This window comes from Neomonachus schauinslandi, chromosome 2, assembly GCF_002201575.2.
Source record: "Neomonachus schauinslandi chromosome 2, ASM220157v2, whole genome shotgun sequence".
Classification (NCBI taxonomy): domain Eukaryota; kingdom Metazoa; phylum Chordata; class Mammalia; order Carnivora; family Phocidae; genus Neomonachus; species Neomonachus schauinslandi.
The window spans coordinates 75,006,244-75,032,278 of NC_058404.1; positions in this window are offsets into that span (position 1 = coordinate 75,006,244).

Below are 26,035 nucleotides of genomic sequence, written 5' to 3' on the forward strand. Positions count from 1 at the left end.
CTCCTCCCTTCCCTCCTCCCTTCCTTCCCTCCTCCCTTCCTTTCCTTTCCTTCCTTCCTTCCTTCCTTCCTTCCTTCCTTCCTTCCCAGCTTCCAAACTCTTGGCCTTCTACATGTGCTCTACATCGAAGCAGATGATATTCTCTGTCATGCACAGCGGGCACCAGATCAATTGCTCCAAGTTCAACTTTTAAAATATTAAAAGGGAAATGATCACCTAGGCAGCTTGTTTGGATTACAAACCTCTGGGGTTTGGCTGGCCCAGCACCATTTTCCACTAGAGACCCACCGGTTCACTCTCTCTCTGGACTAGGAGAAAAGTCTTGGACATCGGACTTGCCAACCAGACCCTCCTCCAACTACACTGACACTGATATGTCCCTGCAGACCTGATTTCTCCATGAACAAGGCCAGCTTCCCATGTTGAGCCTTGCTTACACTCTGGCTCATGGCCCTATAGGGAGAGAATCCTTTCACCTCTCCCAGCCAAGCTCGTGGCCCTCAGCAGGCAGACAATTCCACCAAGCCTGGGATAAGACAGACCCCCTGGGGTTGACCTCCTGGCTTTTTATTTCCTAGGCGGAGAGACTGGCTAGACTTTTTTTGCTGTGACCATTGTTCCTTCGTTGCTGGACAAAGGTTCACTGATCATTCACGGGACCACACGTGCCAGGCTGGGTGCAGGGTGCCCAGCTTCCTGCCCAGGAGCAAGCAAAGCCCAGGTAGGTTTGGGCATCCCATGCAAGTCACCAATGCAGCTCTTACCAGAAAGATAACAAACTGAAGAATAATCCATAATCATGTGAACATTTGAGTCCAGAAGATGGTTCAAAACTATATCTGAAGGTGACCTTGTAGCTTCACAGAGTCAGCTATGGCTGCCCGGGAGCCCCTTTCCTTCCAGCCTTGATCTCTTTTTTCTTTCCTGGTGCTTTGCTTACCCCCCAGGCAGGAGCCCCATATCGTCACAGCTGAGAAGGCGGCCCTCGTCAGCCTGGCCCGTGGATCCTCACAAGGTGGAGCCTTAACCTTCCTCACAGTTGGAGGCGGAGGCCATTCCTCCAGAGGGGGGCGTCCGTGAGACAACCCGGCTTGCCTCTTGCTGATATTTCATGTGGCACACCTTAACCTTCACGCATTGCTATGCCAAGGGACCACCGCCACTCCACTAGGGATAAGGGAGAGAATGGTTAGGGAGGACGAATGAGGGGGCCAGGGTAGGGATACCAGAAGAAAACATAGGCATCTTTTATCCCGAATTATTTGGAAAATACACTAAAAAATTAGTCATCATTCACCTGAAATTCAAATTGGATTACACATCCTAAATCTGGCAACCCTACCAGAAAGCCCATTGCCACTTCAGGAAAAAGCCTCCTCACTTCCTGCCATCACCTACAACCCCAGTGCTGCTGGCATGGCTGTTCCTGTGAGCGGGGCTGGGAGGACACTCTTCAAAAGACCAAGTGCCCCTTTGAAAAACGATGTTAATTTGGGACTTCCACTCGGTTGAGTAAATGTTACCCAGGCAAACCCATGACACAAGGAATGACTCAGACTCCTTCTTCTCCATCCATTTCTGTGGAGCATTTCATGACGAGGTGCGACCACTTTATCTTCCCTCAGTAAGCCAGGGTTTTCCTGGAGGTATCAGTTTGCTAGAGCTGTGTAACAAGTACCACAAGATGAGAGGCTTAAACAACAGAAATTGTGTTGTCTCACAGTTCTGGAGGCTGGAAGTTTGAGATCAAAATGTCGGCAGGGTTGGCTCCTTCTGAGGGCTGTGAGGCAGAACCTGCCCAGGCCTTTTCCCCAACTTCTGGTGTTTGCTGGCCATCTTTGGCATCCTTAGTTTGTGGAATTATTACTCTCATCTCTGCCTTCATCTTCCCATGGTGTTCCTGTGTGTGTTTCTGTGTCTGAATTTCCCCATTTTATAAGGACACCAATCATATTAGATTAGGGTCCACTCTGAGGATCTCATTTTAATTTGATTACCTCTGTAAAGACCTGCTTTCCAAATAAGGCTATATTCTGAAAATCGGGAGTTAGGACTCCAACATATCCTTTTTAGGGGGCAACACGGTTCAAGCCATAAAAATGCACCTTAATGTTGTGTATATTTGTGTTCGCTAGGAAGCTAAGGGACCATCCTAATTGGAGTCAGTGATTTGGTTCCTTTGCTGGCTTTGGTTGAGAATGATTTAAGGCCTCGGAGTAATGGAAGATAAACTGCTTGTCACTGCCCACTCTGCGTTCCGGGGATTGCGTTTCTGTGTGAGGCCAGCCCCAGCATTGCCCTGCAAAGGGCTTTTCCATTATGTTAAGAACTGGTGATGATAGCCACCATTAATATTCAGCCCTTTGGCCTCCACACTCTCCCATTCCCTCAGCCCTACGCACTTCCCTCTGACCCTCCGGGAGGTAACCGTCAAGACTATTTTCCCCAAGAGACCTTTGTGATTGTTTGCAGGGGGACTGACGATGCTTTGGGTAGCATGTGTTCGCGGATGAGAGTATGGGAGGGAGAAAAAGGGAGTCTTTCTTGCAGGTCTTCACCCTCCCCCTTCCAATCCAAAGCAGAATAAGGTCTCCGCTTGCTTCCCCTCCTCCACGCAGATGCTGGGAGAACAAGATAAAATTCCTTGTCCGTTTGGGCCCTAAATTCTCATTTATTTATTAAGAAATGATCCCATTTTCTCCGAGGAGCCATCTATCCCGTTTTCCCGGGCACTGTCCATTACTACAGAAACAAAGGGAGGGAAAGATCCACTGTAAGCCGTGGGGTTTGGGTGGTTCTCAATGTCTCTTTCACCAGGGAGAATTTTTTTGAACCTGTCTGGGAAATTTGGTTCTAAGAGCAGCCTGCTAATTTGAGCTTCTTCAGAGCTGACTGGTGTGATGAGGGGGTGCCAGGGCAGTGGAAAGTGCCAGTGTGCGTCTGCTCAGGCACCCTAACAGAGTGCCACAGGCGCGGTGAACTCAACACCAGACATGTGGTGTCTCACGGATCCTGAGCTTAGAAGTCTAAGATCAAGGTGTTGGCAGGATTGGCTTCTTCTGAGGCCTCTCTTCTTCGTTTGTGGCTGTCTTCTCCCTGTGTCCTCACATGGTCTTCCCCTGTGCATGACTGTGTCCTGATTGCCTCCTCATAGTGGATTAAGACCCACCCAGTGACCTCCTTTAACCTTAATTACCTCCGTGAAGATCCTGTCTCCAAATACAGTCACATTCTGAGATATTGGGGGTTAGACTTCAACATATGGATTTGGTGGGGGTGGGGGGGAACGCAATTCAGCCTATAACAGTGTCCTTGTATTAGATTCAGGGTGAGATTTGGGTCTCAGGTTTCACTCTGCCTCTGGGTAAGTGACTTTGGGGAGTGTGTCAGCTGGAGGTTTTGGTTGTCAGCGGCAGAAACAATCCAGGCTCACTTGAGCAACACGGGAATTGAATTAGGATGCTATTGAGTACACGCTGACATGATGGGAAGGCTGGGAACCAGACAGAAACCCAGGCACCGTGGGGGATGGGAAGCAGAGGCCCCAGGAACTGCACTGTGGTGGAAATGCTTAGATCAGGGTGTGGTGGCTGACAAGAGTGAGCTTAAGAGTGCCAAAGGACAGCTCCCTGCTGGGTTCACCACTGTGCTGGGGCAGGAGGAGGAAGGACCCCAAGCATTGGTCTCAGTGATGGGAGCCGGGCACCAGGGTTCCTAGCTTTGCAAGACCACCCCTCGTCAGAGGGAGTGATTCCCCAAGAGAAAATCGGCAACTGTCAAAAGAGGAAATGAACGTTGGGAAGCCAAAACAATGACAAACAACTGTCACATGACTTATTTCCTTGCTTGAGAAAAGGGGGCTGGATTGGGCAACCTCTAGGTCTGTCTTCATTAAACATTGACTAAAGCTCCCTACCACTTCTTTCTTGAGTTCCTCCCCTTTCTTTGTCAGGTGGGTGTTGAGACTTCCACTCCTGGATTCTTTATTGCCTGCAGTGCCTCCCTGGCCTTTGACTGCTCCCTGGTGTTTCCCCCAGTGGAGGCGATGGCCTCTGTTTGTTCAGGAAGGTCACCAGGCTTATACTGCTATAAAAAAGCAGAGAGAGCAGCTTTCTGGTATGGATCAGTTTATTAATGTCTTCTTTGTGATTTGTACTGGTAGTAAATATTATATTCATTATAAACAATAATTCAACCTGCCATTCTTTCTCTGGTCCTCAGTTACCTTGTCCATAAAACAAGAAGGTTGAATTAAAAGATTATTAAGGTCTTTTTCAGCTCTAGCTCTGTTGGATTCCACGAAAATTAAACTCCTCAGGGTAGGTAGTCTGTGGGGGTTGACTGTGAGGCATCCCCCTAGAACTTGGAAATGGAAAATGTAATTTCCCTCTAAGGGAAAAATTATAAAATCATCTGGCGCTAGATCAAAGGAGATATATTCAAAGTCTCCTTAAATGGACAGGATGGATCTCAGACCGGAGAAGTCTGGATTGACAACGCAAACATCCCCAGGGACAGAATGGCCTGTCAGAATGGGATGGAGCATCACAGACATGGAGCAAAGGGAGGCTGGAGAGCTCATGGGGATTTATTCAAAATTTGGCCAAGATGAGGCTGAGGCAAGGCAGGGGGCGGGGTGCCCACACATTAGAAGACTCTGGACCCTCTGTTGGCTGCATCAGTGTAGTAGAGATGGGGAGGAGTTTCAAGCTGTTAGGACTGGGATGAAGAGTCCACATGGCTAACAACCCACTTGGCAGAGGTGCCAACCAAACAGGAAGGTCTTTAGCTACAGCTAGAACAGGGCCCTAGGGTTCTACCATCCGCAGCATTTACGCATTTATCTTCTACTGTCTGGGACATCTGTGGGGTCCTTGGTATGGGAAGAGCAGTGAGTAGGAACATAGAAGGCTCAGGGCAGAAGCTATTTCTCAATCAGCCCAGAATAATTTTAATATATTTTTTTAAGATTTTATTTATTTATTTGACAAAGGGAGAGACAGCGAGAGAGGGAACACAAGCAGGGGGAGTGGGTGAGGGAGAAGCAGGCTTCCTGCCGAGCAGGGAGCCCGATGCAGGGCTTGATCCCAGGACCCTGAGATCATGACCTGAGCCAAAGGCAGACACTTAAGGACTGAGCCACCGAGGCACCCCTAATTTTAATATTTTAATAACTTACATGTTTGAATCATTCATTCTCTTTCTTTGATTCCAACTCCCCAAGCAATCCTTTGATTTGAATGTGGTTTCCCATATTTCTACCTGTACGGAAAGAATGGGCATGACAGGCTTACATGATTGTAAGATGACTGTATTTTTCAAAGTAAACAAACAGACTTTCTGTTTTATCAGTCTCTTGGGAGCCTGATCACATAGATCATGTGACTTCCCCCTGTGAGAGAAATCCATTCTTGGCTTACAGACAAAGTCAACTGCCCCAATTAAAAAAAAAAAAAAAGACCCAAATTTGCTGCATGGAAATGCTTCTTAGAAGTAGCCAGCCAACTCCTCTTTCAAACTTAGAATAAGTGGTCCAAGGGTTTCTTCAGTATTTTTCCACGGGATCTCTGGCGGAATTTCCACAGCTTGTAAAAATTCAACTATAGACAAGCAGCATGATACAGTGGTTGTCTCTCTCTCTTTCTCTCTCTCTCTCTCTCTCTCCCTGGTGTGTGTGTGTGTTTAACAAATTTTTAGTAACACGTTTATTTTCAAACAGAATCTCACAAAGGACCTCAAGGTCTAGATAAGCATATCCATATGCCAGGCATCTCTTCTTGGGTATGTAGTAGGCAACTCAAATATGAGATGTACAAATAACATTCTTTTTTTTTTTTTTTAAGATTGTATTCACTTATTTGAGAGCGAGAGAGCAGAGGGAGAGAGCGAGAGCGAGAGAGGGAGAGAGGGAGCACATGAGCAGAGAGGAGTGGCAGAGGGAGAGGAGAAGCAGACTCCCCGCTGAACAGACTCCCAGATGCGGGACTTGATCCCAGGACCCTGGGATTGTGAACTGAGCTGAAGGCAGACACTTAACCGACTGAGCTACCCAGGCAGGCACCCCCTAAATAGCATTCTTGATGACCTGCCCTTCTCCACACCTGCTCCTCTTCTTCAGGCCAAAAACCTAAAATCATTCTCAGATCCTCTCTTCCCAAACTCTTGCTTCCCCATACACAATGTACTTAGAATCCCATCCCTTCCAGACCAGGGCCCCCATTCATGAACCCTTGTTGCCAGCCACTATCCCCTCCTACCTGGGTCACTGTGATAGCCTTATAATAGGTCTCCCTGCTTCCACTTCTGCTTCTATATATTCATTCTCTATGTAGTGAAGGGCTATGTTCAAAAATGTGGATTAGATCATATTTCCCTGTCCAAAGTGCTCCAGTGTTTCCCATCGTATTTAGAATAAAAATCAAACTCTTCTTCGCTGTGGTCTGCAAGGCCCTCCACCATCTGGTTTCCTGGTATGTCAGTGATTAAACCACTCTCCTCCTCATTCTCTTGGCTCCAGACACACTGGACTTATTGTTGTCCCTCAACTGTGCCAAGTTTGTTCTCTGCTTTGCATTCCCTGTTGTGCTTGCTTAGAACTGCTGATGCCCTTGACTTTGAATGGCTCACTTCCTCACACCAGCCAAGTCTTCGCCCAAGTGACACCTCAGAGAGGCCTTCCCTCACCACCTTGTTAAAAGAGCCGCCCTGACTCATTCCTACCCTCCAGCTCCTTGATTAGCTCCCGCCACCCCCAGGGCGTTTTGTGGGGGACCCTGTGGTGTGCCCCCCAGCACCCCCTTCAGGACCGAGCGGCACTCGTGGCTCTAGCTGCTGGGACCATTGGCTGCCATCAGTTCACACCTGAGACACTTTCCAGGCATCAGTCTTTGCCCCAAGAAGCTGCTTCACCCACGTTTATGCCCACCCCCCGGAGGCAGCCTGTATTCATTGGCTAGTCACACAAAGGTACAAATGCTCAATCCCCTGCTCTCAATGGAGACAACTCTGTTAGCCGAGCTCCAGAGCTTCCAGTGGGACGGGGTGAGGCTTCTGCCCCCAATACTTCACAGCTCGACTTTTTCCTTCTGCCCAGCCTACAGAATCTTGTGCAAGCCCTCACCCCTCACAGGTGTTGTTGCTGAGAGCACGCCTGTAAATCTGTCTCAGAGTCTCCTTCCTGTGGGCCACTACCTAAAATTATTTGTTTACTTATGTCCTGTCTCCTTCAACGAAGACTGAAGTTCGATGAGAACAGTGATAGTGTCTGTCTTTTTCACCTCTGTGTCCCACCCCAGATGCCTTGCATGGTGCCTGGCATACAGTGGGAATTCAATAAATAATTGCTGAATGAATGAGCGAATATATCCCCAGTATATACCATAGATGAGAGTGAAACTGCTGGGTGGGGGGAGAGGCAAAATCGGTGAAGGAAATTAAGAGGTACAACTTCCAGTTGTAAAATAAGTAAGTCACGGGGATGTAAAGTAGAGCACGGGGAATGTAGTCAATAATACCATAATAACTTGGCGTCGTGACAGATGGCAATTAGACTTACCATGGTGATCAGTTCATAATGTATATAAACGTCGAATCATTATGTTGAACACTAACACAAACGTCAACTACACTTCAGTTAAAAAAATTAATATATTGGACTGATAAAAAGAAAAAAAACTGATACATTGGACTTCATCAAAATTAAAAATTTATGTGTGTGGTAAAGAATTTGTAGTCATACCATATAAAAAACCAACAAATCAATAGTAAAAACTAACTCAGTTAGAAATGGGCAAAAGTCTTGAACACACAATTAACAAAGAAGAGGTATGAGAAACCAATAAGCACATGAGAAGATGTTCATCATCATTAATTATCAAAAAAATTGAATTAAAAGCACAATAAGGTAACATTTTATACCCACTAAATGCTGAAGTCAAAGGCTAATAACACAAATATTGGCTAGGATGTGGAGCAACTGGAATTCTAATACACTGTTAGTGAGAGTATAAAAAACAGTGTAACTATTTTGGAAGCTGTTTGGCAGTTTCTTATAAAGTTAAACATACATTTGCCATATGACCTGGGAATTTCACTCTGAGACATTTATCCAATATAAATAAAAACACCTATCTACAAAAAAAAAAAAAAAGAATTGTAGAAGAATGCTCTTGGCCAAGCTTATTCATACTACTGCAGACTCGAAACACCCTGAATGCCCATCAACAGGAAAATGCAAAACCAAACTGGAGAATATTGATACACTGAAATAGCACTCATCATGACAAGGAGGAATGAGCTACTGATACACAGAACAGCTTCGTCTCCCCCTGGGGCGGGGAGAGCAGAGGTCGGCTGAGCCTCTGTGCAGCTCCGGGGGCTTCCCCCGGTGGGAGTCTGCCAGCATACCTGGCCACATTTCCCTCCTGGTTTCAGGGGAAATATTCCCCAGCATTATCTCATTCCAACTCAGCATCTTCCCACCCAGGCAAGAAGTCAGGACATCTGAAACTGGCAGACAGCCTTGTTTTCCCGTCTCTGTCAAAAATGCAGAGGGGAATGAAAAAGATCAGTCAGATGTGGGAACAATGGGGGGAGAAACGGGAAGAGAACAAATAGGCAATGTCACCTTCTCTGACCCAGAAACGGCCTTTACATCCTTGTGGTGATGGCACATTGAACATTCCAGGGAATTCCAGTCCTGGAAATAGAAGAGAGTTACTATAAGGGCACAGGAGAAAATGGGTTGTCATCAGGGTCCATGGCTTCCTGGGTATTCTACTGAAATAAAGGACTAGCCCCAGGCCCCGGGCCCAAGTAGTCTCCCGCCCAGGGACCACTCCTGACTTGGGGTTCCAGAGTCTCAGGTCATCCCTCCAACCCCAAATCTCACTGGATGTACTAAATCCCCTAGGATCTTCTCTAGATCCCTAGGATTTATCACTGACTTCAGAAAGATGGGCCACTTCATTTCCCACGTCCCTTCTTTTCCCAGAGCAGAGTGTAGGGCTCATTGTCCCTGCTGCGTGGGCTCATGCACCTGTAACGCCAAGTCTTGACTTGAAGAGGCACTGTGAATGCCTTCTTAGCGATGGAGTCTGGCCATGAAAATCAAGTTCCTGATTCCAGAATCAGCTCTGTCCTAAGGCACTGCAAGGTCCCTCAGGTACTTCTCAAGTGGTGTTGCGGTGGGAGTGGCCGAGGGAGGAGTGCCTCCCATCCCCCCCCCCATACACACATGCAGTTTCACTTTTTTTTGGTTGGTCTTCATTCATTTCCACAGCACAGATAACATTTTTTAAATATTTTATTTATTTATTTGAGCGAGAGAATGAGATAGAGAGAGAGAGCATGAGAGGGGGGAGGGTCAGAGGCAGAAGCAGACTCCCTGCCGAGCAGGGAGCTCGATGCGGGACTCGATCCCGGGACTCCAGGATCATGACCTGAGCCGAAGGCAGTCGCTTAACCGACTGAGCCACCCAGGTGCCCCAGCATTTTATACATGTGTACCTAATCTGCAGCTCATATTCCTTCTCAAAGCAATTCCCCTGCATAGGCAGTATTGCTGTAGTCCAATGGGTAACCATCACCCAAGAGTTACCAAAAACTGTGAGTAAAAAGGAGGCGGAGCAGGAACTCTCAGACCAGTTGAGGGTTGTCCGCCCCCCCAAAGCCTGTCTTTACTACAAGAGTCTCCCAGAAGGTACACTTCCCTCTCCTGGCCATCACTTGGACATGTAGCACCATAGATGAGTTTTCTATCATTTTCATGGACTCCCACAATATGTACTTTTCATTTGGCTGCTTTCACTCAACAAGGCTGTCTGCCAGTTTCAGATGTCCTGACTTCTTGCCTGGGTGGGAAGATGCTGAGTTGGAATGAGATAATGCTGGGGAATATTTCCCCTGAAACCAGGAGGGAAATGTGGCCAGGTATGCTGGCAGACTCCCACCGGGGGAAGCCCCCGGAGCTGCACAGAGGCTCAGCCGACCTCTGCTCTCCCCGCCCCAGGGGGAGACGAAGCTCCCAGGGCAACCGGAGCCAGAACTAGCTGCAGTGTGGGTTTCAGCTCCTCTAGAAGGCCTGGAACAAAGTCCTCTGCTTGGTCCCTAGGAAGAGGTGCCGGGATTATCTGGTTATTTTTTTTTTTTTTTCTCCCCTGAAGCCCTTTCACAAAGCAAAAAAGGAAAAGTAGTCAACCCAGCAAATGTTTAACAGCCTTCCAGACAGTCTGGACTTATCCATCACAGCCTGGGCCGGCTCATTACACACTGTGAGGAGACCAGTCCCGGGTCCCTAAGCAGGTTGATGCTGGCCCGTAGGCAGGAATGTTCATGAAGGACACAGAGCAAGAGGAGCTGAGCTGGACTGAGTGAATCAGTGTCCTGGAGCCTGCCAGAGAAGACAAATCCCTTCCTCAGCACTACTGAGGCCACGCATCGGGCGAAATGCCTCTGCGGACCTCAGGGATGCACGTCATTGACCTAAGTACACTCAGTGCTGGACGCCAGTAATAGCCATTGATGAGCAAACATCCTCACAGAAAAGCAGATAATGCCTCATCCCTGCCACAGCTAAATTGTGCTTATAACATTCTCATCACTGTTCTAAAGAATAAAAACATTACTAGCATATCATATCCTCATCAGGGTTCAGGACCGGCCCGAGCTCCGTTCTTGGCCCTGGCACTTATTTATTGAACTTAGTAATCTTGGGCAAGTCCTCCCACCTTTTTCTTTTTATTTATTTATTTATTTATTTATTTATTTATTTTTAAGATTTTTATTTATTTATTTCAGAGAGAGAGCACAAGCCGGGAGAAAGGCAGAGAGAGAAGCAGGCTCCTCACTGAGCAGGGAGCCCAATTCCGGACTCGATCCCAGGACCCTGGGATCACAACCTGAGCCGAAGGCAGACGCTTAACCAACTGAGCCCCCCAGGCGCCCCACCTTTTTATTTTTAATTAAAATTTTTTTTTAATTTCTAGGCTTTGAAATCTGTTTGTTAGTAATAATATAACAGTAACTACCATTACTCTCGAATGCCCACTGTGGGTTAGGCACTGTTCAAGGAGCTAGAAAAGTAGTGGCAAGTAAGCAAGCAGACAAAATGTGCACTCTTCAAGGAGAGAGGAACCACACCAGTTTATGTTGACTGGGATGATTTTATAAAAAGAATTGTTAACTATAAGGAAGAGCCGGAATTAGGAACACATTGAAGCTTGGGGGAGGGGCACTGCTAATGATGTTCAGATGGTCACGTTTTCTCCATTCTGCAGCTGCAGTCAGTGAGAGTTACAGAATTTAGGTTGTGAAAGGTAAAGTACTTGCCACAATGTGTCTGTTGTTAAGTCCTTGCATCTAACTTCAAGAACCCCCTTCAGTTCCACCTTTCATGATGCTGGAGAGGCACGAGGTCCGCCACGTATATCTCACCTTTGCCACCTGCCGCCTGGTACTTCTCGCCATAGGGGGCACTGGAGGGAGGCTGGGAGGCCCGAGGGACTGCACCCTCCCAGGTGCTCGCTGAGGGTTTCCTGGCTGCTTCTGTCCAGCAGTTGCCGCCGTTTATCCTCGCAGCCGCGGATGGGTCCAGTTTGAAGTTCGGCCAACAGTTGCGGAACCAGCCTCGCCACACCCCTTCTGGGACTCCAGTGTCCCCCGAGCAGCAAGCACCCCCCCTCCAAGGTTTGCACACCACCAGTACCAAGGTGCTCCTCCTCCAAGCTTTTTTTTTTTTTTTAAAGATTTTATTTATTTGACAGAGAGAGACACAGTGAGAGAGGGAACACAAGCAGGGGGAGTGGGAGAGGGAGAAGCAGGCTTCCCGCTGAGCAGGGAGCCCGATGCGGGTTTCGATCCCAGGACCCTGGGATCATGACCTGAGCCGAAGGCAGAATCTTAACGACTGAGCCACCCAGGCGCCCCCTCCTCCAAGCTTTTATATGTTCCTAATTCCAACGCTTCCTTATAGTTAACAATTCTTTTTATAAAATCATCCCAGTCAACATAACTGGTGTGGTTCCTGTCTCCTTACTGGACCCTGCTTTGTGGAGGCGGGTGCTCAGATGTTGGCCTAGCTGATTCTAGCCCTTTGTTCTATCCACTGTCTCTCCCACGATGTCTGGCTGGCTGCAGGTCTGTGGGAGGGGAGAGTTAGCTCTGGCCATTGAGCTCCCCCAAGAAGACCTGGCTCTCCTTTTGTGATAAAGAGGGAAGACAGTGCTCAGGTGGTCATTCTCCAGGGAGGGGGCACTTGCTGCTTAAAAAAGAAAATGAGGTCAGTCTGCAACAGCTCCTTTGCCTGTCCACACCCCTTCTGAGGGCAGCTGGTGGCACTCTATTCCGTGCCTACCCTATAGCCATCATCTTCCTTCTTTCCTGCCTATGCGACCTGGGATTTTGGTCAGACCAGAGGTCTCTTGGTCTTGGGCAAAGTAGACCCTTTCTCTAAGCCCAGGGATGAGTCATAATTGGTCTAAGCCAGCCATACTTATCTCCCTCCCCTCTGCCCATGATCAGGCATGTCACTTGGTCTTGGCCAATGACACAGAAAGACATAAAGAAAAATGAGGCAGAAATCCACAGGGGCATCCCACTGGCAACCAGTAAGTGCTACCTCTACTCTTTCCTTCTAGCTGGACTTCCCAGCAGCCAACTTGGGACCATGAGATGGCACCATTGAGGATGAGAAGCAAACAGCTAAGAGCAACAAAGCAAAGAATTAGCAAAGAAGAAGCAAAGCAAAGAAGAGCCAGGAATCTGCCTCCTGCATCCACACTTCTCACGGGAATAAATGAATTGCTTATGCCACTAGTGGTAGTTGGGTATTCTGCTGTTTGTGACCCAAAGCATTCCCATTTGATAGAAAATAGCCAGTCCACATCAACACAGCACCCCTGCCTCCTCCGTCAGTGCCTGCTCAACCCTCACAGCGGCTGCTGCAGGCTGCACCCCAGAAAAGGCAGATCCCATCCTGACAGCTGTGGCCATCAGTCTGCTCTGCAGGGGTGGCCCCCAGCACCCCACACATGCTGTGTAGCCCTTGGTAGGCTCCGGCGCAACCTTCAGAGCAAGAGGGCCTATAAATAAAAGGCCTTATGTTTTATATGCTAGTCAATATTTATTCAGCCCCATCAGAGCAGTGGACTGGAAGGAACAGAGAGACTATAAAATGTCTTCTGTACTGAAGCTTGAAATGGTGCTGGAGGAAAGGGGTTTCTCCGTGCTCTCACTGCAAAACAGTCTTCAGCCCCGCAGAGCTTGGGAGCCCTTGGGAAGCAGAGCGGCTGGGGCAATCTGGTGAATGAGGACAGAGACAGCCCAGGGCTGCGGACACATGGCAACAGCTACCCTCTTGATGCAGCTCTAACCTGCGCCTTGAGCGGCTTATCTCAAATGCAGATGGTCCCGTGTCCCCAGGGACCGCTCCTCTCTCCTCCCTTAGAGGATCTCACGGGAAAGCCCACACTTTTAAGGGCTGCAACTCAGGGGTCTTTCTGAAGTCCTTTGGGGGCGTTTGTGTGTTTGATGGAAGGCATCCCACCCCCGACATCTTGAGTCCCTGTTTATTCCTTGCTTTCCCCTGATGCATACCATTGCTGCGTTTTGTTGCTTTTTCCACTCTCATGCTCTCTTATCTGCACTGTTCGTCCCCCCATTGTTCATCCCCCCACCCCCAACCTTTACACAGCATCTGTTATTTGCTTAGGGCAGGGTGGACGATTCTCTCTCTACTCAAAACTTTCAAATCTCCCCCTGGACTACTCACTCAGGTCCCAAATCTGTTGCCTGATATTTTAGAGCCTTCCCCTGTCTGCTCTCCAGTTTTGGGCTTATCTTCATCTCTCCCTTTCACGTACACTGTGTGCTCATTGGAAATGATTCTCCAAACCTGCTCCATGACCCCTTTCCTCCATGCCTTTTCTGAGGCTGCTTTTGTTCCGGGGATGACTTTTCTTCTTCACCACCAGGAAGAATCTAATCAAATCCACCAAGGCTGAGCTTAAATGTCTCCTCAGTTTCCTTCAATCTTTGCTTTTCTCACTGGGAGAGAGTTTTTCTGCATCTGGATCACTAACAATTCATACTCATTGCACTAGAATCAGTAGAATTTTCTGTTTCATGTATGATTTTTTTCCCCTTCTTTTACATAATAAATCAGTGGTTCTCAACCAGGGGGTGACTCCCCATCTCTACTCCGGGACACATTTGGCAATGTCTGGAGACATGCTTGGTTGTCACACTGTGGGGTTGCTCCTGGCATGGTGGGTAGAAGCCAGGGATGCTGCTATAAACATCCCACAACCCCCAGGCCAGCTCCTCACCCCCACTGCAAAGAATTATCCAGCCCAAGATGTCAACATTGTCAAAATTGAGAAACCCTGTGTTAGATTATAAGATTCCTGAAAGCAGAAACCACACTTTCAATTCCTTTTATTCTCCACAGTACACAGTTTTGAAAGGTAATTTTGTTCAATTATTTTAAATGAATGACTACATATGTTTAACACACATTTACTTACTCTGTCTTGAACTCGTATATAGATGCCTACCGCCCAAAGAGTGATCTGTCCTCTGCATTACCCACATAATATTCCCATTAGCCACCACATGTAATATACAGGAGGGCTCACAGCACAGCCCTTCTTCACTGGCATTCCCAGGCTCTCCCTGCATTGCTGGGTCCCATAAAGCAAAATCCCATCTCATATTCACTCTGCTCCTTACAGAAATTCCTTCACTAAGCTATGCTTTAGTATATTATGTCTTCTGTCTTTATGGAGGGTCAATAAAAGTAGCACTCTGTTGGACGGTGTTTCTGTGCTGTGGAGCTTCAGTTAGCCCTATTTTGTACACTCCCCACACTTGAAGGTGACTTTAGCGCAGCCCCTTCATTTTACAAATGAGGAGAGTTAGTTTCTCTGTGTTATTCACTGTCCTTTATCCAGGGACCTACATGATAAATTCCTAACTTTAATTCCAGGAACACATTTTGTCTTAGTAGGTGTATATATTGTCGAGAAGACAGAAATCTAGGCACCCTAATATGCTTCTCTTTTTGGCTTAGCTGTCAGAAAAGTTAGCACCAAATCAAAAGTCCCGGTGTTGGAATCTGCTCCCCTCATGTGTCTGAAACCATCGATTTCTTTTGCTTTCTTCAGCAGGAGTGTTATCCTTAAATACCTGCTCTTGTGCTGTGTTTTAATCTTCCAGCTGCCTCAAGTCTTTTGGAAGTGAGTGGGTACAAATCTTAAGTGAAACAAACGAAAACTACCTCGCGCTATTGCGAGCCATCTTCTGTTGTTGGGGGCCAAGCGCCGGGTGCTGGGGTGGAGGCAGCCTGGTTAGAATTTCAGCTCCACCATTCGTCATCTGTGTCACCTTGGGCTTGTTACCTAAATAATCTCAGAATTACTGCCTCACAGGGTTGGTGAAAGGATCAAATGAGAGAGGACACGTGGACGGGAGCCCCTTTCTGTGTCTGCCGGGTAGCAGATGAGTCACGTGCATATTTCCCGCTTCAGTGTGCAGCCTTGTTTATGAAGTCCACAGTGCTGTATTTGCTCCACCTGCCTCAGCCACTTTCCAGTAATAGGAACAAACTTTCACTTGAACAGAGATTCTTCTTCGTTTAAAAGGGACGGGGGAGGGGCAGAGGGAGAGAGGGAATCTTAAGGAGGCTCCATGCCCAGCGTAGGGCCCGATCCCACAACCCTTAGATCATGACCTGAGCCGAAGTCACAAGTTGGTCACTTAACCGCCTGAGCCACGCAGACGCCCCTAGCATAGATTCTTATAGTTATCATTTACCTCCCCATTTAAAGCTAATGTAACTTATACAAAGTTATCACTCTCTGTTCCTGTGATTTTCTTTGGGAGGGTAAGTCATGTAAACAACAGCCCAACACTCTACTTTGGGTCCTTTGATTAGCTGTTTCTGGTAGCTATTTTCAGAGCTTGGCACTGTCTGTGCTCCTGTCACTTAGGCTTACGGCTGGCCTTGAGGTTTAACGTTGTAAATATAGGGAATATGGCCAAAAAAGCTACTTGTTTTTCTTCTTGCCTAAGATGGGATGAATTTAGAAACCAATGGAGAATACCAACTATTCTACATGTCTTTATCATTAAACAGTTTCCCATTTAGTTGGAAGCCCAGAGGCCCTGGAAAAAAAGTTAAAGAAATGGTACAATGTCTTCGAGAAAACACTTCATTTTTTGGAGTAGTTCGATTCTCACAGCTCCTGGTGAGGAAGTGAAGAATGAAGGCTCAGAGGGACCTCAGGGCCTGGCCCGGTCCTAGAGCCCATAGCCATGCCCATGGGGTCAGGGGGCACATTCCTCCCATGCTCCCTCAACCTACTAAGACCCCAAGCCCAGAGACACTTATATTCTTTACTGAGTTGAGAGGAGGAGATTTGGGATTAAAGTTCGTGAACCTTGGGGCGCCTGGGTGGCTCAGGTGGTTAAGCGTCTGCCTTCGGCTCAGGTCATGATCCCAGGGTCCTGGGATCGAGTCCCGCATCGGGCTCCCTTCTCAGCGGGGAGTCTGCTTCTCCCTCTCCCTCTGCCTGCCGCTCCCCCTGCTTGTGCTCTCTCTCTCTGTCAAATAAATAAATAAAATCTTAAAAGAAAAGAAAAGAAAATGTTCGTGGACCTTCCACCTTCCAAAACTGTGTGATCCAAATATGGTCATCGCTAGCCTCCTGTGCCCCTTTAAATTTAAATTCCAGTTAACTAAAAGGAAATCAAGTTAAAACCCCAGTTCCTTGGTTTCACTGGCCACATTTTTTTTTTAATTTTTTTATTTTTTAAAGATTTTATTTATTTATTTGACAGAGAGAGAGATAGCGAGAGCAGGAACACAAGCAGGGGGAGTGGGAGAGGGAGATGCAGGCTTCCCGCGGAGCAGGGAGCCCGACGCGGGGCTCGATCCCAGGACCCTGGGATCACGACTTGAGCCGAAGGCAGACGCTTAACGCCTGAGCCACCCAGGCGCCCCTCACTGGCCACATTTTAAAAGCTCAGTAGCCACGTGTGGCTAGTACTACCCATCCTGGGCTGCTCAGATGTCGAACATGTCCATCGTCACAGAAAGAGCTGTTCGACAGTGCTGTTCTAGAGCCTTCTACCTACGGGAGGATTGGTGCAGAAGAGAGGCATTGCTGCACATCCACCATTTCTTACAGTTCTAAAATAGCGTTCTTTTCAGAGGAGGGGCTTGGTGACCGGGGCTCTCAGTGGTGACCCTTCCCTGGGTCTCCCTTTTTGGGGGCCTGCATGTTTGGCACCCTGAGCCTCTCTTGCAGTTACAGAGAGCTACAGGCAACAATGAGTCTGGGGAACAATTGGCGAACTATCCTTTGCTCCAAATGTGCGGGTACATTCAGAAGTGTGTCCCAGCCAGTGACCAAGGGGCCATCTCAAATACCTCCAAAAAGTGTTGCCCTGAAAGCATTTACTGTCTCGGGCGGGGTCCCCCTTCTAGCATGGCCATGACAAGAGGTCCTAGTATCTACCCCAAACGGAAAGGGTGAGGGATCATTTGGTTTCTGCAAGGCCAAGCTGGCTTTACATTTGCTCCTTTTATATTGGTTCAGAGAAATAAAGTGTCCAAGTATGGGATGAGATGCTTCTGTAGTTTCCAACTTCCCGGGGAGGTTTCTATTTTATATATTTCAGTACATAAAAATATACAAACTAAATGCTATCACTATTGTCTCTCTGTGTCCCCAAATCCAGTTGACCTTGACTTTTTTAATTCTCTGCTTCTCTGGAGGCTTTGGCACGGGGACAGATCCCTCACTGTAGTACCCGCATGGTGCCTTTGAAGATTAGAACAATCTTTTTTCCTGGTCCCAAAATAGTGCCTCTGTGATTACCCCTCATGCCCTGGCTGTCATTACCCCAAGTTTCTGGCTCTGCCTTCTCCTTATCCAGATAATGTCTGGCACATGGAATGTTGTGTCTTTTTTGCCCCCAATTTCACACTTTTCCTCACCTACTTTGTTAATAAACACATGGCCATCCACTGAGCTCTTCCCATGTGCTTTACGGGTGTTACCCACATTTCATTTCACCCCCTCGGCAGCTACCGCCTCCTTCCAGGCCACCGCTACCTCTCACCTGGACCATTGCTGATGCCCCCTAACACGTGTCCTTTCCTCTGTCCTTGCCCCCTTTGGTTTACACTCAGCTGAGCAGCCAGAAGGAGCCTGTTAAATTGTGAGTTAGATCATGTCATTCCCCATGGCTCCAGCATCCTCTCCTCTGACTCAGAGCCCAAGTCAAATGGCCTATAATACCCTAAGCAATCTGTGCCCCATGCATGCCCTGTCACTGCCCTGACCGCATCTCCTACCACTTACCACTGGCCTCAGGGCCTTTGCACTTGGTTTTCTCTTGGCCAGATGCCCATGTGGCTTGCTCCTTTGCCTCCTTCAAGTCTTTCTTTATTCAAGTACTGCTTTCCCAGTGAGGGCTTCCCTGGCCACCCTATTTAAAAGCACACACACACACACACACACACACATCATCTCCATAACACTTACCACTGTTAACAGGTCCTATATTGAACTTATTTATTTGTTTATTGTCAGTCTTCCCAAACAATGAATCTAAGCTCTATGAGAATAGGGACTTTTGGCATATTCCCAGCACCCGGCACATTATAAGGTACTCAGTAAGTATTTTTGAACAAGTGAATGAAGTCTCTAAGATCTGTAGTCAATTCCGATTTTGTAGGTGGGGAAATTGAAGCGTAAGGTTAAGCAACTGGCCTGCGATCACACGGCTGGTCCCTCAGACCCCAAAGCTCCTGTGCTTCAGCCCAACACGTGCTCCCACCTGTGACAATGACTAACAACCCAGCAGTACCCTGTGGAGGGGCCCCGCCAGCCCTCACCTTGCACCTGCTCCCCTGCCCACTCGTGTGTTCAGATGGAGGACTTCCGCGGTGCATCAGCCTCCACGAAAGCAAGTTCAGCAAATTCCGCAGATGCCAGCTATCATCAGGCAGAACTTCCAGAAATGGCTGCATCTCTTTCCCATCTGGGCCAGAAAAGCTCAAAAAACGACTCAGGTGCAAGCTCACTGTACTCTTGGGTAGCCTGATACTAGGTAAGCTACCTATCAGACAGCTGGGAATAATGAGGGAAAACCTTTGATTTCGACCCGGCACAGAGGGTGGAGGGTCCAGCAAATAAAGGCTGGCCTCTTAGCACATTTCTCATTGTTGTAGTGAAGCAGTTACATATTAAATTTAATTTTGATAAGCTACGTAGAGGAGAAAGAAAAGTGTTTTAAATATTAGCTAGTGAACAGATAGAACGAAACAAACATTTTTTTTTTAAAGAATGGGTTTGAACCTATCTGTACTCTTTGTAAAAATTTTTTCTAATTGTGGTAAAACACACATAACATAAAATTCACCGTCTTAGCCATTGTTAAGTGTACAGTTCAGTAGTGTTAAGTGTATACACACTGTTGTGCAACCAATCTCCAGAACTTTCTCATCTTGTGGATCCACTGAGCACATCTCCATTCCCCTCCCCAGCTCCCAGTGACCACCATTCCACTCTTAGTTTCTGCAAACTCGACTACTCTAGATACCTTATAGAGTGGAATGAGGAATAGTACAGTATGTCTTTTTGTGCCTTGTTGATTTCACTTAACATAGTGTCCTCAAGGTTCACCCATGTGGTAGCATGGGTACACTTCTTAAAACCAATTTTTGCACCTGCTTTCTTTGATTAGGCTGGAGGTAAAGTCCGGGGACTATTTTTAGAGATGCTTATTTTTTCCTAAGCATTCTGTCTGCATTTATGATGTGCAAAAATAATGCTTTGTTTACAACCACCCTGTTCAAACAGTTGAGGCTTGCCACAGAGCAATACTTTTCCATTTAATTCTCTCTTTCCATTAAAATAAAGTCATTTATTAAAACAATCGTCAATAAATAGAGAATATTATTTAAATAAGATATACAGTGTGGAGCATATTTTTGAGCCATGGTTGTCAGACTGTCCCCAGGAATCCTGGGTCCTCTGATACATGTCAGGGTCACTGAGGAAGGGTCTGGGAGGACTGAACTTTGACCTCAGCCCCCTAGTTTTGTTCAGAGCAGCTCTAGTTGCAAATCTCATGTTGTGGGGTCCTGCATATTTTATTTGAATAAAAAAGGTTCCAGGGCGCCTGGGTGGCTCAGTTGGTTAAGCTACTGCCTTCGGCTCAGGTCATGATCCTGGAGTCCCGGGATCGAGTCCCACATCGGGCTCCCTGCTCGGCAGGGAGTCTTCTTCTCCCTCTGACCCTCCTCCCTCTCACGCTCTCTGTCTCTCATTGTCTCTCTCGCAAATAAATAAAATCTTAAAAAAAAAAAAAAAGGTTCCATAGTGTGGTGACATTATTTTTGTCCACTAAATATTCTTGTTCTCCCCTCCCTCCCCCACCCCCAGCCCAGGCATTTGGTAGAGTTGTAGTTCTTGACTTTTTGATGATTGGGTAGAGCCATGGGACTAATTCTGGCCAATGAGGGTATCATTCTGGTCTGGAACATTTTATTCCCAATGCAAGACCCTCCAGACCACCCCCACTTCTGCCTTTTCCCTTTGCCATGGTATTACAGATTGCATGTTTGCGTCCTCCCAAAATTCAGGTATTGAATCCCCAATCCTCAAGGTGATGCTATTTGGTGATGGGGCCTATGGGCAATAATTGGATCATGAGGGTGGAACCTTCATGGTGGGATTGATGCTTTTATAAGAAGAGACAAGAGAGAGCTTCTCTCTGCTCAGGGCCATGTGAGGGCACGGCAAGAAGATACCATCTATGAACCAGGAAGAGAGCTCTCATCAGACACTGGATTTTCCAGCACCATGATCTTGAACTCCCTGGCCTCCAGAACTATGAGGAATAAAAATTTGTTGTTTAAGCCACCGAGCTTGTGGTATTTTGTTATAGCACCCCGCACAGACTGAGACAAATGGCTACTGGCAATTTAGTGGCTACTCTATCAGCGTGGGTCCCAGGATGAGGATGAAGAAGATAACAGAGAGAAGAGCATTCAGCCAGTTCAAAATATTCATCAGGAGCTAGGAATAAGTATTTGTTGTCTTAAGCCACTAACACTTCTGGGTTGGTTTGTTACTGCAGCATAACCCAGCCTATCCTGACTGATACCCATAGTTTTTGAAAGTGTGAAAACCACCATTTTGGAGACATCTAACTGCTGATGTAGATTTAGACACCTCTTCACTAACTTTGAACACTTTTTAAATATTGCTTAATCCAGTCTCGTTTTCTGTGGTTTTGGGTTGGACTAGGTTGGACTAGGTTTCTTCCTCTTAGATGCTCACCTTCCACACTTGACTGGTCCTCTAGGAATTTTAGGAGTTTCGCCAAATAGCTAACTTTTGTAACTTTTCTGCTGCTGCAGATTTTAACTTTTTCTAGAAAAGGAATCTTTGATTACCACAGGTTTTCTCATTCAGCAGTGCTGCTAATACTTCTTCCTAACACTCTACTCCCACCTCAGCTGTTTACATGAGGGAAAGAATTACATATTCATTTCTTCTCCTGCCTCATGGCTGAGTCATACTGAGACAGAGACAGAGACAGACAGAATAAGGAGGAAGACGAAGAGGAGGAAGGAGGTAAATGAGAAGGAGACAAGTATTTTTTGGCACCTGGTTTATGTTGCTGATCTCTCTTTTTAATGATGGGCTTCTGAGTTAGTGTTTTTCAAAGTGTGGTTCTCCTACATCAGAATCACGTGGTGAGCTTGTCAAAAACGCACGTTGCTGTTCAGCACCCACTGGGAATATCAGGGGAATGCCCATGTACACTGAACTTAGACACTGTTAAAAATCATTCTAATACGCCCTGTTGGCCGTATATATAGCATCAAAAACAGTCTTTTCTTTGTAATATTAGATGATACCATTTTTTCAGCCCAGGCTCTATATCCAAATGAGTTTCTGTTAAAAAAGAAATGTTGTAATCACTAAATTCTTAGCCCACTCTAGAACTCACCTTTTCTGATATCTAGTTAAACAGAGTATATCAATAGTTTAAAATGGCAAATGTAGATAGGGTCACATTTTGTGTTATTTATCCTTTATATACTTTAAAGTGTTGCATTCCTAATTTAAGGGCAAAACACACACACACACACACACCCCAAACAAAAAAAGACAACCTCAACAATTAATTGTGATGAAGCCAAGGGAGATGAGGCACCCAGGTCCTGTGCCCCAGAATTACTATAGAAGCAACACGTTGGTAATTGAAATCAGTCATCAATTACATGTCCAAAACTTGACATGTATTATCTCATGTAATCCTTACCACCCTTTGAGGGAGGAATTATTTTGTTTATTTTACATGGAGGAGAACTAGACTCAGAGAAGTAAAGTAAGGTGCTCAAGGCCACAGAGCTGGTGTGTGGCAGAGCCTGACTTTTATAACTTATACCCCAAGGCAACTGGCCTTCAAAAATTCACATCCTCTGCCCCAAGCCATTCTCACCCGTAAGGAGCACTGAAACAGTGGAGGGAAAATTCAGGCAGAATGGGGAAAAATGTCCCAAAGGGTATGTCCACCTAGACCTAATCATCCTTAATTTACAAGAATAACCACGGGTTATAGCATGAAAAATATGGAAGGACTATGGTGCAGACTAGCATCCTCTGTGAAGAGAATTTGCCTGGTCAGGGAAAAAACAAAACAAAATCACTTCAAATATGGATGTTATTTCATTTGGTCAAAGTAGGTCAGAGAGTTGGGCAGAGTGATAGGTGGTTCTTTATCAGGAACTGTGTTTGACTGAGGGAATTAAAGTAAGATGGAAAGAATACGATGATGCCACAGTGTTTCTGTTCACCTGGGTAATACCAGGAGTCTCTACTGAAGCAGGGACATTTACAATTTCTATATGAAATGTCACCAAGACAGGTTGGCCGACAGAGACCATCCTAGAAATAACTGCCTACATGGGAAAAAATTCCATATGCCGTTGCATTTCTAGTCCTATTTCTACAGGACAAGGATGGGAAGAAAATAAGCTAGGAGGGTAATGTCCTCTTGTTCACTGTCATTATCAATGGAAGGTACAAATTCTGGTTCATTCTCCCTTCACCTGCTAGAAAGCCCGCTGGATTTTTCATAACCAGTGCTTGTTCCATATACATACAACCAGACTTGTACATAATTTTTGTTAATATTCCTTTATTTAGATTTTAATTTAGCTGGGTGTAGAGTTCCCCACTATGTCTATATCATCTTCAGCCAGTCGCATGCTGTGGGGATGTAATAAATGGTTATTAATAATAATGATATTTCTCTGTTGTGAGTTTTCTAACCGTATAATGAATTGTCATTGGAGGAGAAACGCTCTGCAATAATATGTGTCAACTTTTTAATGAAAACTACTATATTGAGTGTCTGCAAAGAGCTATTCCAATGTAAGTTATTAGAATACCGTAGTGTTAATTTTTAGGAATTGATATATACTTATGTGGAGTGGCTCCCAGAGCAGGTAGAATTGCAACTTAGACATTTTGCTACTTGACATGCAGGGGGGGCTTCTCCATTAGCATCAAAAGCTTCTCCTGGTGTGGTTGCTTTGCTGATTGAGTCATGTAGATCACTCAAATTCCTTGTGATGGCTTACACTTTAATCATTCTCCCACAGTAATATAATGGTAATTGGTGTCATTTAATCTACTGTTCTGTTTAATGCCCTGAGACTTCTGGGGATTTCACACAACCCATCACACATTAACCTACACTATTTATTTACTCCGTGGAAGAAGAAGCTCCCTTTTCCTCAGGTCCCCTAGCTTTTAAAGAAGCTGCCGGAGGTAGAATCCATTCAACAGGGTGCGGCCCCACACCGGGAAAGAGGTTTTCCCTGTCTAAATTCTTCCAAACTGTGTGGCTTTTGCACTTTTCCCCAGAAATTCTGTAAGTCCCTGAGCTGATTAACTCATGGGCCTTCCTCTGCGAATTTGCTCTCACTTCAGATGCTAGTGGTGAAGGGCTAGGTGAACGAAGCACAGAGGTGAGGTGAGTTCCTCTCTAAATCTGGCACTCCCGGGACCCCGCTCTGGGAAGCACGAACAATTAAAAACACAAAACAAAAACAATGCTGAGAATCGCCCCAAAACGACCACGACCACGACCACGATGACAGCAACAACACACCAACTTGAGGAGAGGGCATGGCTGAAGGAATGAGAAGAAAGTGCAGACTGGTCAACTCTGACCTGTTCCTGAGCTGGGTACCCTTGAACTCGGTCTGCCTCCCCAAACCCCCATCCCTCCTGCAGGACCAGCGTGTCCGTGCAGCACCTCGTGGAAGCCAATCTTGTATGTATCACCCTCCCTGGGAAATAAATGACCCTAGCAGAAAGGGGGACATCAACTCACCAAGCATATAAATCACCTTTTTGGGCGGCTCTGCATGACTCCAAGGCACTGGATCCAGAACCTGACAAAACATTAGAAAGATTTGGGCGCCTGGGTGGCTCAGTGGTTGAGCTACTACCTTCGGCTCAGGTCATGATCCTGGAGTCCCTGGATCGAGTCCCGCATCCTGCTCCCTGCTCGGCAGGGAGTCTGCTTTGCCCTCTGACCCTATCCTCTCTCATGTGTTCTCTCTCATTCTCTCTCTCTCAAATAAATAAATAAAATCTTTATAAAAAAAAAAACATTAGAAAGATTTGTAAATGGTTGCGGCTGTCGAGGTGGGAACCAACAAACCACATATCTCCAGCATTTTCAAATTTATTTTATTTTTGTCAAAATGGAGCACTTAACCTTGATCTTTGCTTTCGGAATGGAAAAGAAATCAGATTTCAGCGGGCATCCATGCCATCTGAGGTGCAGATCAGATCTTAGCGGGGACGCAGTGGATCCCAGTCCAGGTAGGACCGTTGCCTTTGAAGGTGCTCCCTTTGGATGAGGATATGGAAGAGAAGGGGAAGGACACGCAATACTTTAGCCAAACGTGGCTCCCAGCTTTCAGTGTACAGGAAAAGCAGATTGGAAACCCAGCAGCATTTGGGGTGGGGAGAGGGGACAGGGCAAAGGTTGGCTCTCTCTTAGGCAAACATGGATAATTTCTTACATAGGTTAAGCAGATTGTTTGCTCTTTTTCTTTTGCTCCTTCGCTGCTTGTTTGGTTTCTGTAATCTGAACACCAACCAGGAACAGTCAATCTTCAGCGCACCTGCCCCCATTTTTCCTACCTACAGTCGCAGCAGATCCTAATAGTGGATCACGGACGGCTGTCTTCCCCCAAGTTCACACGTCGTCCCAGAACATTTCTTCCCCATGCTCTCCAGCAACTTTTGACCAGCAGAAGAAGCTGGTTTTCAGGATGGAATTTATTACCTCCCCCGAGGAAACCCCGAAGGGACTGTGTGTTTCCTAGCCACAGTTTTGCTCTAGTTCACCCCATACTCAAAAAATATTTGTTGAAAGAATGAAGGGCCATGCTAGTGATAGAAGCAAATAATCTTGGAGGATGGAGGACAGTATTCTAAGATAATATTTTGAATTCTTGATGTGTTTGATTTTATCTATTCCATTCTCTGCCCCATATAATAGCAAAAAACAAAACTAGCCATAGTTAGAAAATAAACTGACAACCCATTTATACATTATTATTCTAAGAAACCAATGATGTAAGGTTTTTAGAAATTGTATACGAGATTAGTTAATGTCCAATAAAGTAACACTTGTAGTAACATTAAAGAAATAACTTTAGTATAGAAAATCTAAAAAATAGAGAAAGTAAGTAAAAGAAATAAAAAATCACAAATAGTTCCACTATTCCAGTATTCCAATAAATACTAATAGTGATTTTTACTATTTAAAATGTCTAGTGTTTTTTGGAAATAGATAAATATATCTTTAAAATTATTTCTTACCCTTTTTTCCTCTCTTCTGTCCCTCCTTCTTTCTCTCTCTCCCTCCCTCTTTTCCTTTCTTTCTTTCTTTCTTTCTTTCTTTCTTTCTTTCTTTCTTTCTTTCT